The sequence below is a fragment of the Sceloporus occidentalis genome, unplaced genomic scaffold (assembly GCF_023333645.1).
Source record: "Sceloporus occidentalis isolate IW3139 unplaced genomic scaffold, rSceOcc1.0.p SCAF_12, whole genome shotgun sequence".
In the NCBI taxonomy this organism is placed as follows: Eukaryota; Metazoa; Chordata; class Lepidosauria; order Squamata; family Phrynosomatidae; genus Sceloporus; species Sceloporus occidentalis.
Window position 1 is genome coordinate 5,445,632 of NW_028316992.1, and position 14,813 is coordinate 5,460,444.

The following is a 14,813-nucleotide window of genomic DNA, read 5'->3' on the forward strand; positions in this document are numbered from 1 at the left end:
AATGCTCTTCCCCCACATCATCAGCAGCAATAGCAAAAAAAATCTGCATTTTATGTACAAAAATGTTTTAGTTGGCACAAAACATCATTGCAAAATAAAAGTCTCAAATGTAAAGAATCACTGAAAAAATATGCAAAACCCCCTCTCACAATCTTTGCTAGTGGGGAAAAATCTTTTGAATTTTTATTTTATTTTATTTTATTTTTTGTTCTCACATGTGGGAGCAAAATAAGAGAAGATTCACCTCCCTACCTCCAATAAAGTGGTTTTGGGAACCAGTCTCAATCTAAGATTTCAGTTAAGTAGAAGAGGGATAGATAATGTAGATGTTTTGGACTCCAGCTCCATCAAGCACCAGACAGTGAGCTGGGCCAAGCAAGGGTCAGTAATTATTGGAGTTATCATCCACAACAAAAGGAAGGAAGGCAGTTATCATATAGAACTATTATTTGTCAGCTATATATATGCAGAGAGAGAGAGAAAGAGATTGATAACGTTTTACATAAAATAGAAGGGAAATTTTGAAAGGAGAAATAAACGTATTAAGCAAAGATATCTGTGCCTCTAGCAGGTGGCTTAAAGAAAACAAACCACTTCTGCTGTAACCAAGCAGAACCCTTCACAAAAGTGTGAAGTCAGCTGTTTAAAACTTCACTTGGTTTTGCAGCTGGGTTATTCTCAGGGCCATGAACGAGATGCTCAGATCCTGCAACCTGAGTCAGTATGTAATGTTGAGAATATAAAAACAGAGAGAGGGAAAGAAAGCATTTTCCTACCAGCCATCAGTGAAATCTGCATTAAGCCAATTCTGGGGTCACCATATTTATTTTCCTCTCTTTTCACTACTTAAATGCTAATGTGGTCCAACTGTCATGCACAATTACTCTCTACAGAAGCCTGACTGTGCCTTATGTTCAGGCATAAAAAGAACTGTGCATGTAAAAAAAGGTCACCAAAATAGCTGTCCAGCCTCTGCACCAGACATGTGGCTTTGCACATTCTCCCTTTCATGTGGCTGTGGCACATGCCCCACCTCCTACCCCTTGCCATGTTTTGACCTAGTAACAAATAGCCATGTAGGCACCTTATGCACACTGGCCATTAGAGAGGATAAAAATGTAAATAACAGATAAAAAATACAATGGAATTGCAGAACGACTCATTTCTGGTGCTCAGTGGTCAGACAGAGGCGATGCCACTTCTAGGGTGCTATCAAGAGAAGACACATCAAAGTACTTGAATCTGCCATCATGTGACTTCCTCTCTTTCTTGTTCAAGTCCTTGGTCGCCTTCTGATTTTTTAAATAAAATATACTGAGGTAGGGAAACAGTTGCAAAAGAGATCAGGAGGCAGAAGAGTAGGGGGAAGAAAGATCAAGCATCAGGGGGTGGGGGGGGGAAGAGAGGAAGTATGGCATGGGCGACAAACTATCCCAGCTGTCAACACCTTTCCAAAAACAGCTGTTGTGTGAATGTGTACCTTGCAGGCAGTTTTGAGAAGGTTCTGGCAGCCACAATCACTGTGAAAGGTAGAGAGAGAGAAGCAGACCCATGCCTATTCGCACCACCCAAGAAGTAGGATTGCATTGGAAGGGATCTATCGTACCAAGACAGAAATGGTACAGTAGCAAGATTGAGAGCCTATTGATGGGTTTTACCCTTCAATGAAAAAGTGTGCAACATTTACGAACTGAATGCAAAGCAGCAGCAGGACAGACGCAATGTCATTCAATAAGTACTGGCCAAAAGCACTTTTATTCTGTTTAAATTATGATTTTTAGCCTCACGTGATAATCTCCTAAAACACTAAGTGAGGCATTTCATTCCTTGCTCTCCATCCCTCTGCAACTGAAAACATTATTGTGCCACAAGGCTTTCAGAAACTAAACGGGGTTTTAGAAACTGAACAGGATGGGCTTTAATTATGTGCCATGTTGTTCTATGGTTTGGATAGACATTTTAATTAATTTTAATATTTTTAATGTTTAAACCTTATAAATCGTTCAATGGCTTTTAAAATAGATTTATAGTTTCATCAAAGTTTTTTTATAATATTTTTCCACCTATATTGTTTTAAAACATGCTGTCAGCTCTCTTGAGTCCCATTATTGGGATAAAAGTGAGATATGACTGAATACACTAAATAAATAAATATGTTTTCTGCATTTTGTGCAAAATGTCTCTGCACAAAAGTAATGCCTTTTCCCTTTTTGAAGTTCAGTAAACACACACACAGGAACAGGCTGATAAACCACAAAGGGGCCATCTAATGCTGCTACTCTTACTAAATGGCAACAAAACATTAACAAGACACCACTGTTTTCCATTTTGACCATTTAATAAAGATACGCAAAAACTGATCTCAAAAATATCCAAAATTTCATATAGACCAACTCCAAAAAAACATCCTGCCGTCAGTTAATTAGACAGCAAACGTTGATTTGGATATAATTATTCTAGCCTGCTAGTAGAGATGTAAATACTGATTTGGTTCATTCTTGTGAAATAATTAGACAAAGCCAAAAAGAAAAATTTCCTCAAAAATTGTTTGTTCTTTTGTTTGTTTGTTTAATTTATATCTACTGTAACTTTGGGCTCATGTTGGGAGAAAGGCTGGCTATAAACTAAATAAATAAATGTCAAGGAAATTTTTGTCTTGGCATTGTATCATTCATTGCACAAGAATGAACCAAGTTGGGATTGACATCCCTATTTCAGGGGGAATACAGGTAAATCCAGAGCATTCTTCCCCACCTATTGTAAGCGCTTTCATCTTCTCTGGAAAAATCTTTAGTTTGCTGATCTATAGCCAGTATTTCATTGCAATCTTATTCAGAAATTCTGCACCTTTCTTAGGTCTATTTGGAAAAGAGAAAGAGAGTTGCTACCCTTTCAATTATAGCACAATGATTCCTCACTGAAGGCCTTCTCCAAGTTCTTTCGGAACTTATGGAAACAGCTTCTAGTTATTATAAACCCTGTAATAGGTACTGCTGTCCTGATACACATGATTATTGGTTTGATTAGCAACTTAAAAGGGATATAATGTACATCACAATTATTTGAAACATGAAAGACCTCAGTTCCACTATCAGTCAGAGCTAAATGTAATTAGGCTAGAAAATCCAGCAGTTTGGGGAGATTCCATTTTTGCTGTTTCTATACAATATTATTTCTCTTCCAAATGGAGATATCCAGAATCTGAAGCTATTGTTGTGCTTTGATACTGTTCTGTATCACAATGCAGCATATGTCTTCATGGAACCCTTCCAGTAATTAACATGATACAAAGGGGACATAGATGAAAATTAATGCTGCAACAAAACCATTAATCATTGCTTTCCATGAGCCAAATTAACTACAAAGGTTAGTGCTGATAACATGATATAAATTAAATACAAAAACCTGTTAGAAATATGTCAATAAATCCTTTGCCTTTGGAGCTTTTGTGTTTATAAAATAATAAGCTTTAGATTTATTTTTTTTGTTAAAGTCCACAATGGCCTCACTTATGGAAAACAAATTGTCAGCTTTTAATGCATGGAGTATTAAAAACAGAACACTAACAAGACAGGGACTGGACCTAATTGAGAATGGACTGCATTTGTTTTCTCCTTCCTAAGTTCCAGCTAGGATAGAATCTGTGAAGAAAAGAAATATTTTCATTTCTGATAGAACTCTGATGGCTTCAGATGAAAACATACACATACACATAAACTTTTGTTTCTTGTTCCTGATAGACAAAATTTAATAAGAAACACTTTCAGATGGAACCCATCCATTCAGCTCTCATCTTTAAACAGTGCTGTCAGACATAACATCTGATGATGGCTTACCTCATCTAAAAGGACAGGCTCTACATTGTGGAAGGGCTCAGGTTCAGTCTCAAATTGTGCTTTTGTGTCTCAAGAATGATGCAGGGCAGGGTTTATTGCAAAAAAATAAAATAAAATAAAACAAAGCAGAGGGGTTACTGGAGTCTGAGAAAGGCTTTCCATTTTGGCAATACTGTCTAGAATGTGATCAGCCAACAGGCTGGAAACACATGTAAGAATGAGATAAACTAAAATTGCAAACACGTCCTGAATTGAGAAACAGCTTTCTCATGAACATGTAAGGATTAGGGACACTGTACATAGGACACACATAAGAGGTCAAATAGTGATCTAGTTATCTGAAAGGGTAGAGTTCATTGTGTCAAACAAAGATATCCTTGTGGCTCGCTCACAACTGGCCAAAGGACAACAGGATCTTCATAATCAAGTGGTACATTTCATGTGCTGGCACTCTCATGAAAAAAGCATGTTTTGCAAAGCTGACCTGTGCCTGAGAACTTGGGCCCTGCCTCTTCCTCTGTGCTCTGCCTAGGCTGTTTAGAATAAAAAGTATTGCAGTATTCAATGATTCACATGACTGTTCAGTTTTCATTTTACACTAGGTTGGAAGATGCACAGAAATGATAAGGCAGCTGAAGATGGCTATTCCACAATGGCAGATGATACCTACAGGTTGTATTCTATGGGTGCTACTGTGCTTATGGAAGTACTACTATCCAGTAGAGCCTTCTGTTAGTGGAATGAGGAAGACACTGGTTTGTTTGGGGTTTTTTTACAACTTAAGCCCCAAAGGATTGGGAGATTCTTTGGGGGGAGGGGGAAACAGTATGGAAGGCATAACAAGGGAGACATTCCTGTCAACACCCCATTTTAGACACAACCTGCTAAAAGGACACTGATGAGAACCTTGACAGTTCTTTCTGCTCTTCTGAACAAATACAGTGGAACCTTGCCTTACGTGGGGGATCTGTTCCGGACACACACACACACACACATACACACACCCTGCATAAGGCAAATTCCGCCTATGCTTGAGCCCCATTATACTGAATGGGGCTCATGCATGTGACGGCCGTGCACACCATTCAAACTATTACAGCACGGCTTCCGCATAAACCGGATGCCATGTATGGCAATCACATGTAAGGAGTGGGTTGCTGTATCAGATAGTAAAGCATAAATACTTTTTAATGAAGTGTTGCCACAAGGACGAGCTTCTCCATGGTATTTTATGATGGTGGCTGTCACAACTGAAATCAGCTTCCAGTCAAACTGTATACATGCCATCTTATAACTATCTACAATAATTTCTTATTTGTTTTTTCATGACTCATTAGAAAAGACAATAATGCTAGCAAAGGTGGCGGGCAGTAGAAAGAAAGGAAGTCTGCACATTAGATGGATAGATTCAATAAGGGAGGTCATGGGCCTGACTTTGCAGGATCTAAGCAGAGCAGTGGAGGACAGGTGGTCTTGGAGATGTTTCATCCAAAGGGTCACCATGAACCAAGAGCAATTAACAACAACAAAAACCACATGTCCAGGGTGATGTACCAAACACAACAAAACAAATCCACAACTAAACTGATAAAAATCTAAAGGCTTTACAAAGGAAAAGAGTCTGATTGGAAACATTGTTGTTCTTTGTATTTTGGAATATACATCATTTCATGTGAGTGATCTTAAAAGTATTACCATTCCCTATAACAAGCAATTCTAGGATCACAGCCAAAGGTCACTGTTTCTCCAAACTAATTTCTTCCCGTGTTGTTCTCTTTAATGTATTGGACTACTCTAGGAAAACCTATCTCAGCTGCAAATCCTGGATTGAAAGCTATGGACCGAACTGGAGTATAGCTAATGCCATAAAGTATTGTTTGTGCCAAGTTTGCTTTAATATGGGCTGGTTATCCATTTGCTTTAAACCATTAAAGCTCTTAGCTGTTGTCAATTAGCATTACATCAGTGGTTCTCCCTCTTCCCCCACCTCCCAGCCACACTGCATTATAATAGCACCCACAATATGAAATATTTTTACTAAGACCATATTGCAAAAACTCTTTTGTTCAGTAAGTCAAGCTGTCATTAAAATGACACAGGCACAAAAATGAAATAAGGGAATGTTCCCATTCTCTCCAGCACATTCAAATGGAGGGGGTCCAGTTGGCTAGGCATCCATTTTCAAAGACAATGTCTATTACACACTCCACTCAGTTCCAAGGTAAGCATCCCTGTTCATTGCAAGAGTGGAGACAAGCTTTTATTTTGTTGGAATGAAACCCATTCTAACATGATGAAGGGACCTTTATTAACTCTGGCCAGCATTTTACAGAGTGACAATACTGGCATATTCCAACACTGCCCGTGATTATTACAGATTGCTGCAGTTTACAACTGAATCTCCACATGATCAAAACAGAGACAATGGAACCAGAGGGGTGACATGAAATAAATGATAGTGCTAAACCTCCAGTATGCTTCCATTCCCATTGCCCAAAGCAGCCACATTTTTCCAATTGTTCCTGAGCTGGATGTCAAACTGGACACCGCTCCATTGGAAACAGCTGCTGTTGGTGGACACGTAATAGACTAGAAAGCTATTGCATAGAGCATAAACAGAGAAACTGAACAGAGGTCAGTTCATCTGCAAACCCACCACAAGGCAACTTGGTTGCCATAGACCTTCTATAATGGTCTATAGTAAAAAGTAGTAAGCTTATTGCAATTATAACCTTAGAATAGTGACAGTATAAAAATGAATATATACATACATAATCTATGAAATATAATATCTAACAAAAACCTTTGAGACTACTGTGTAAAAGAAGTTGTAGCATAGGCTTTCATAGACTTGATCTACTTCAGATGCATGGAATGAGCTGATGCTCAGGAAGGACCTTCATAATCCAACTGCATGAACAGCCATAGAAATGCAAAACTTGTAGGTATGGTGATGAGGTGACAAGTGAGGTTTAATAGTGGTTGATAAGGGACAAAGGAGGAAAGATGTTGCCTATGGCCATGCTGGGTGGGTGGCCATATGAATGTGGGGGGAGTTTTGAAAGGTGGTGTACAGGATGGGAACCAGAAAGGAGATATGTTAAACTGGCTAAAAGCATCCTCCTGAGGCTGGAGCATTAACCGCTGTTATACTATGTGTAGTGTGCCAGGAAACCACTGTTTCTCTTCAATCCACTGTTGATGGACTAAGGCTTGTGGATATATTCAAATTCTGCTGTTTTCCTTCCCAGTCTTTGTTTGTTTGTTCAAGGATCACTGTTTTAAAGTCTCAGATGGAATGCCTGGGAAGACTGGAGTGTTCTGCAACAGACTTTTGTTTACAGTTGGCCCTCCACATTTGTGGCTTTAACATTTATGGATTTGCTTATTCATGGATTTGATTAATGGGTTCTCTCTAGGAATTTCAAAGACCTGCAGAACAACTCTGCCAGAAATAAACCACAGAGTTGCACTGGAGAACCTAGAGATTCCTAGAGAAAATAGTTCTCTAGGCATTTATAGGTCCTATAAGTGTGATTTTGTGATCAACCTTTGGGGGATGTTGACCACTGAATTGCACTGGAGGACCTAGAGATTCCTAGAGAGATGTAATATCTGTTTGGAAAACATCTTACACTTCTGAGCAAACCTCATCAACAGAAGCTTGTCCTCCAACAGAAAACAGCCAGATTTAGCTTTATGAACAGAAGCTGAATGGAACAAGAATAATTTCCCCCACTCCAGTTACTGGTATTCCTAAAGGGCTAATTTCTTGAACAGAGAAAAGTAGTTTTCAGGTATGTTTCAAAGCAAGCTTGGTTCTATCCAGCTTTCTGGTAAGCCACCTGTATGACTGCTAATAGGTCTAAATACTTGCTTATAAACCAGGAGTGGTAAATAGTACAGCCCTTTAGAAGTTGATGCACTCCAGGAATAGCATATAGTGGTGAAAACTGAGAGTTGTCCTCCAGCAACCTCTGGAAGGATGCATTCTATCACTCTGTTTGTTCAACCTATATGCAGAAAATATCATATGAAGACTCACAAGAAGGAGGAGTGAAGATAGGAGGAAGGAACATAAACAATCTGATATTTGCAGATAACACCCTGACACTGGAATCAAAAACTACAGACAATGGCATCAGTAAGGAGTGTAGGAGGTTCAGACTGCACCAGGTGATGCCCAAAGGAAGGGTGACATCCGTCAGGCCCTCCTCCCTCCTCTTCTACACTGCCTGGCTGTTTCCCTGAGGAGGAAGCTGGGCAGCAGAGGGAGACGAGGTGGAAGTGTGCCCCTTTTGTCTCCTCCTGATGCTTCACTTGCCTGGCTGTCCCTTGGCTGCCCTAGGTAGGCAGCCAGGCAAAGGAGAGAAAGAAAGAATGAGGCAGTTGGTAGGGGAGAGATGCGGGGAATCTGCAGCAGCTGCTGCCTAACAGCCCTTACAAGGACTAGCCAGGCAATGGGTGGCCAGGGAGGGGGGACAGGTGAGTGAGGATCCAAGGTGGCAGACCACTGCTGCCTCTCCCCAGCAGCCCCTCTGTACTGGGTGACACCAAGGGTAGTGATGCCACTGATCACAGACTTGGAACAATTACTAAGGAACATTAAAAAGAAAGTGCAAAAGCAAGTTTACTGCAGAACGTAGTGAAAACAAAAATAATGACCACATAGGAACTACATAAATTCAATCTAGATAATGAAGAAATTGAAATAGTTAAAGAGTTCCTATATAATGGATCAAACACTGATCACAACGGAGACTGCAGTCAAGAAATCAGAAGAAGTCTAGGAATGGGAAAGGTAGCCATGAAGGAACTAGACAAGATTCTAAAGTGTACAGACATACAACTGAGCACTAAAGTAAGAATCATCCAAGCCATTGTATTCCCCCATCACCATGTAGTGATGTGAGAGCTGGAAAGTGAAGAAAGTGAAGATTTCTTGACAGATGAGAAGAAAATCAATTCATTTGAGATGTGATACTGGAGAAGAGTGCTGACTGTAAACAGCAAAAACACAAACAAAATGGGTGCTTAAACAGATCCAGCCTGAAATCTCCCTAGAAGGTAGAATGATCAAACTGTCATATTTTGACCACATCGCAAGAAGACACAACTCATTAGAAAAGACAATAGTGGTAGGAAAAGTAGAAAGTAGCAGAAAGAGAGGAAGATTGGATGTCAGATGGATAGACTTAATCAAGACACCATAGACTTGAGTTTGCAGGACCTAAAGAGAGCAGTGGAGAATAAGGTGTCTTGGAGATATCTAATCCGTAGGGTCACCATGCGTCGAGGTTGACACAAAGGCAGTTAACACAAAGACAGATTTAAACTAAAAAGTCAATAGTTTCTGGTTTACAGTTGAATATTGTACTTCTTTTCTTATAGGGCTAGTGCTGATGAAAAGAACCCACCCAGATGAGAAAACAATAGTGACAGTATTTTTCCCAAGTTAGAAATGATTTGATATGGAGTATTAGAAGTTAATCAGAATTAATCAGTGAACATGTCTTACAAACAAAGGGGAAAAAAAGTTCTGCAACATGCTATATATATATATATATATAAAACACCAGCATATAACCAAAGATCCTCTCCCCACTGAAACTCACTGAACCCATGTTACTGTCACTCCTATGGGTCTCAGTTGTAGCATGTCAACCTGCAATGACTAGAAAGGACAAGAAAATTACACTCTTCATTAAACAATTTGATTGGGTGCCAGTGAAGTTAATGGGGGTAGTGCTATTTGTCTGAATTTAGGCCACAGCTCTTCATGTCTTGCCTGATCTGGACTTGGTGTAATCTATGAGGATAGCTTGCACTTCAGAAGGGTATCAAGTACTTTCTTATGCCAACAGTCAACCTTCTGTTGCTAATTTTCCTGCTTGTGCTAATCTAAGTCAAAATCCTGCCTTCATTATTTTGGAGTCAGCTCCTCATAATCATGAATTGAACTTTTATTCTCCATAAACATGCGCAATATTTTTGACAGCAGCATTCACAATTAAAATTGTTCTGCTAATTCTTATAAAGGTCATTCTGGGTTGTTATGAAAAGATCTTGGAGTATTAGTAGGATGTCTCTAGGAGATAAGTTCCTATAAAAGTCAGTGTTTGATACAGCAGCAAGCCATCTTTTGCATAAACAGAACTAGAGGTACAAATATTCAGCTCTTTCTTCCTGATATGCAGCTAAATAATTTCTGCATTCTTCTTCCTGCTATAGGTGGAACTCAACATTTCTGTGCAGTTTTCACCCAGTATACACACATTCCAAAGTGTTTCAAGAAATTAATAAATAGAGACAAATAAGCATGGGGCTTTGTGTGAAAATTATCAGGGGTTTTGTTGGTGATGGAATCACTCACTTTTTGTGTGTGAAAAACACTGCTTATGAGGCCCTGACATGCCTGCTTTGGGAGGTTGTTCCGTGATTGTAGTGCCATCACCAAAAGACCCCTGAGGTGAGTACCATACAACATAAAAGCAGAAAAAAAGACAAGTATCCACACCAAATAAAATAAAATGCCAACTAAAAACATTGAACAGCAAATAGGGCAGAAGTCTCAGAGGTACATAGGATTCATGCCACATCTTCTCCATGCAGGTCCCCCGTTGCATAATGGAAGCAAAAAGGGGCAGAAACACAAGCCTGCAATGGGCACATTTACTCAACATTGTTCATGGTTCCCAAATGGCTATGACAACAAAGAAATGAGAGGGAAATGAGTGGAACAGTTGGTTCACCTTTCCACCTTAGCATTTATAGAAATGACCCTCATTCATTTTGAAATTCAAAATGTAAGACTGAAAAACAGATGTCAGAAACTGAATTTCCAGTGAAACTTTCTGGAAAGCAAGTTGCTGGTCAATTTGTTCTTGCCGATGTTTGATTAAAAGGTCCATGAAATATTTTCAAACTTAAATCACATCCAAACAAAGTGAATTGTTGATGAATGCTTATTAAGCATCTTGAGATGCTCAGATACTATGATAATGGGGGCCATGCAGAGATAAATAACTGCAGATATATGAGTCAGGTCCCCAGCTGGCCTGTGTAAAAATGAATGAAAACCATATGCAGTGACACTTGGAATAAAGCAGAGTTAAGAGGAAGCTCTCTCAGATCACATCTGATAAGACAGGTTTGTGTTGCACTTGGCTGACACAGAAAGCCACCAGTGTGTATCCCTCACATAGTGAAAAGGAAATTATGCCCATGCAAACCAAATGGATTTAATGAACAAACTTGAATCCTGTTTATCTTGTATGATTTATGAAAACCGGCATGCCAAGTAAGTCTGTGGAAAGATCATTTTCTATTTCTACCTGCATGCACAATTTCTGCAATTTAGGTTCTGCATGATGCAGAAGCTTTGCCCGTCAGACTGGGTCCATATTTAAAAGTGATCTTAAAAGCATCTCAGAAACGGAGGAGATAGCTTCCTCTCTGTCCACAACTTTATGGCCCTGTTTATGTGACATATATAAAAAAAGAAGTGGAATAGCCCTCAAAACATGGACGGTGGTAGGCAATCATCATGACTGAGAGCTAAGCCAACTTCTAATTTGTTGGTACACATGCCAGTCATGTCCACTGCACTGCAGCTAAGGCAAGTACTGTAGGTTCCATTTTCCTAGCATGTCTCCTCACCCTTTTTATTTTTCAGCAGAAATTCATGCTCAGATATAAGACATGAGCAATCATACAAGCTGTTGCTATGATTTCACAACAAAAGGCACACCTTTGACTATAACTAATTATTTGAGAAAGGCGTTACAATCGTTAGCAAAAAATGGAATACATTTTGAGAAACATGTTGCATTTCTATAGTTATTGGTGGGTTTTTCAGGCTATGTGGCCGTATTCTAGAAGAGATTATTCCTGACCAGAATGGCCAGGCCTTGGGGTGGGAGAAATATGCCATTCACCAACAGGCCAATACAGATTAACATGTAAATCACTTCCTCCCAACCAAGAGTCTCACAGTATATATACCCCAAACACCTCCATGTCACCATTCTCTGAAGGTGCCAGACACAGATGCAGGCAAAACGTTGGGAATAAACTTTTCCAGAACACTGCCACATAGTCTGAAAAACCCAGAGAAAACTATGGATGACAGCCATGAAAGCCTTCAACTTCACATTGGACATCTTTACAGGGTGAAATTATTCCAAAACACCCAGAGACTGGAAAAACTCTGGACCAGGAGAGCACATCTACTCTGCTCACTAACCTTTCTGCTATGCTAGAGAGACACAGATACCATACCATATTTTCTCACAGCAAAAAGGACCATAAAATCCTTAGAGGTCAACAGTATAAACAACCAAATGGAACATGCACTGTTATGTGAGAGAATACACACCAATCACAACAACTGGTGAACACAAACAAAGAGCTGCTATCACTCCACCTCAGCACCAGTCAAAAGATGAACACCCAAGACAGGAACAAAATTGACAGTCTCACCTACAGAAAAATGGGAAAAGATATGGCAGGCCACACTGAAAGACAAAAACAAAAATTCAACTAATGCCACAAACACCAGCTGAAACCCTCCCTGGACACAACGCAAACCATCATCAATCTGACAGAGCAGCACCTTTCAAAAGAAGAAACAACTATCCTGGCCAAAGAACACAACTTTGTGGTTACCACCACCAGAATCCCAATTGAAGATATCATTGTCCATGTTGAATTTGCCCTCCACCATCCCCCAGAGGAGGAAGCGGAAGAGATAAGAGGAGAAACAGCAAGGATTCTGCTCAAAGCAAAACCACCATCCAGAAACATGACCAAAAAACAAAGAAAAGCCATCAGGGATCTCAGTTCGGACCCCAAAATCATCATTCTGCCAGCAGACAAAGGCAATGCCATGGTAATCATGGAAACAGAACAATACAAAGAAAATTCAAGGAACTCCTGGATCCTGTAATATACAAAAAATGAAACAAGACCTGACCAACAAAATCACTAGGAAAACAAAGAACTCCTCAGTTCAGCCAACCATATGCCAAAGTTTATGCAAATCTGAGGCTCTCCCACCAAGACTGTATGGACGTCCCAAAATCCACAAGGATTCCATTCTACTCAAACTCATAATGAGCACAATTGGATCCCCCACATATGGGCCACACAATTACAAACCCATATAGGGCAAATCCCCACTACAACAAGGACTCAGTTCAGATCATAGAAAAAAATCAACAACCTTGAACTCAAACCTGGAAACATACTAATCAGCTTTGATGTGGTCTCCCTGTTCTCCAAAACCCCCATAATAGACACTGTGGCACTCTTCCGACAAATTTTTCTGGAACACATCACAGCCCTGTTCAAACATTACCTCACCCCAAGCTACTTCCAGTGGGACAATGGATTATATGAGCAAAGAGATAGGGTAACCATGGGAAGCACTCTGAGTCCTGCGATAGCAAACCTTTACATGGAACACTTTGAAAAGCAAGCCCAGGAAATAGCACCAAAAAAAGCCCACAACATGGTTCCGATATGTGGAAGACGCTTTCACCATTTTGAGCCATGGAGAAGAAGCTCTGACCATGTTCTTGAACCATCTGAACAACATTCACCCAAACATCCAGTTCATAACAGAAAAAGAAAAGGAAGAAACATTGTCATTCTTGGATGTCCTGGTCATCTGTAAACTGAACCAACAGTTGGGCCACACAGGACACAGAAAACTGACACACACTGACAGATACCTACACAAGAACTCCAACCATCACCCAGGGCAGAAGAGATTATCTTATGGCCACAGAAGTTTACCACATACTGTGCAGCAGCAGAAAAGTCTACATAGGAACCACCAAACACAGTATTCAAACATGAATCAAGGAACATGAGAGACATTCCAGACTGGATCAGCCAGAAAAATCAGCAGTAGCAGAACATGTTATAAACCATCCTGGGCATAAAATACTATTTGAAGGCACTGAAGTTTGGACCATGCCAACAACTATCAAGTCAGAATACACAGGGAGGCCTTGAAATCCACAAGCACCTGGACAACTTCAACAGGAAAGAAGAAACCCTTAAAGTAAACAAAGTTTGGCTATCAGTCCTGAAAAACACCAAAATCAAGACTCAGCACATGCAAAGGAACATTACCCAGGGTCAGGGGGTTTCCCAACAGACAATCACTAAATAAATAGACACAAAGCGTTCTCGTATATTCCTCCCAACCGCAGACCTGGCCGTTCACCAACAAACCAAAACAAATTAACAAGTAAATCACTTCCCCTTAACTGAGGGCCACACAATATATATATATATCCCACACACCTCCATGCCACCATTCTCTGAAGATGCTAGCCACAGATGCAGGCAAAATGCAAGGAATAAACTCTTCCAGAACATGGCCACATAGCCCAAACATCCCACAAAAAAATACTATGGATGCTGGCCATGAAAGCCTTCGACTTCACATTTCTGTTCAGGTTTCTTTTTTCAATATGGCTATTCCAGTACTACTTGGTCCTACTGCAATTATCCTACCCCCTCCAGTACCCATAAACAATGTACATTCAAATAGGAAAAAGAATATCATATTTTGAGAATTAAGAATGAATTAAGAATAAGAGCTTGCATGTGCTCAATAGGGTTACACCATCTTTAGCTCCTTAATGTCCCACATGACATTTTTTTTTTAAATTAAGTTCCCAGTGATTTACCCAAGACAGAATGCAATCTTTTGGAACACCATGTTTGCATATTTAGGCCAAAACAGAGCTTAAATTGCTCTCAAAAGTCTGTTTCAGTGCTAGAATGAAAGTCTCTTCACTTCAACCTGGTCTTTCATGAAGCATCCATTCACCAATGAAGCAAGAGGAAACCTAGCTGGTGAGTCATTAAGAATGAGGACCAGTCTGGACAAAACCCTGTTTGAACAGAGCCTGGGAGGGAATGTCTAAAATGAGTTAATCTTCTAACTCTTTTCCATCCACC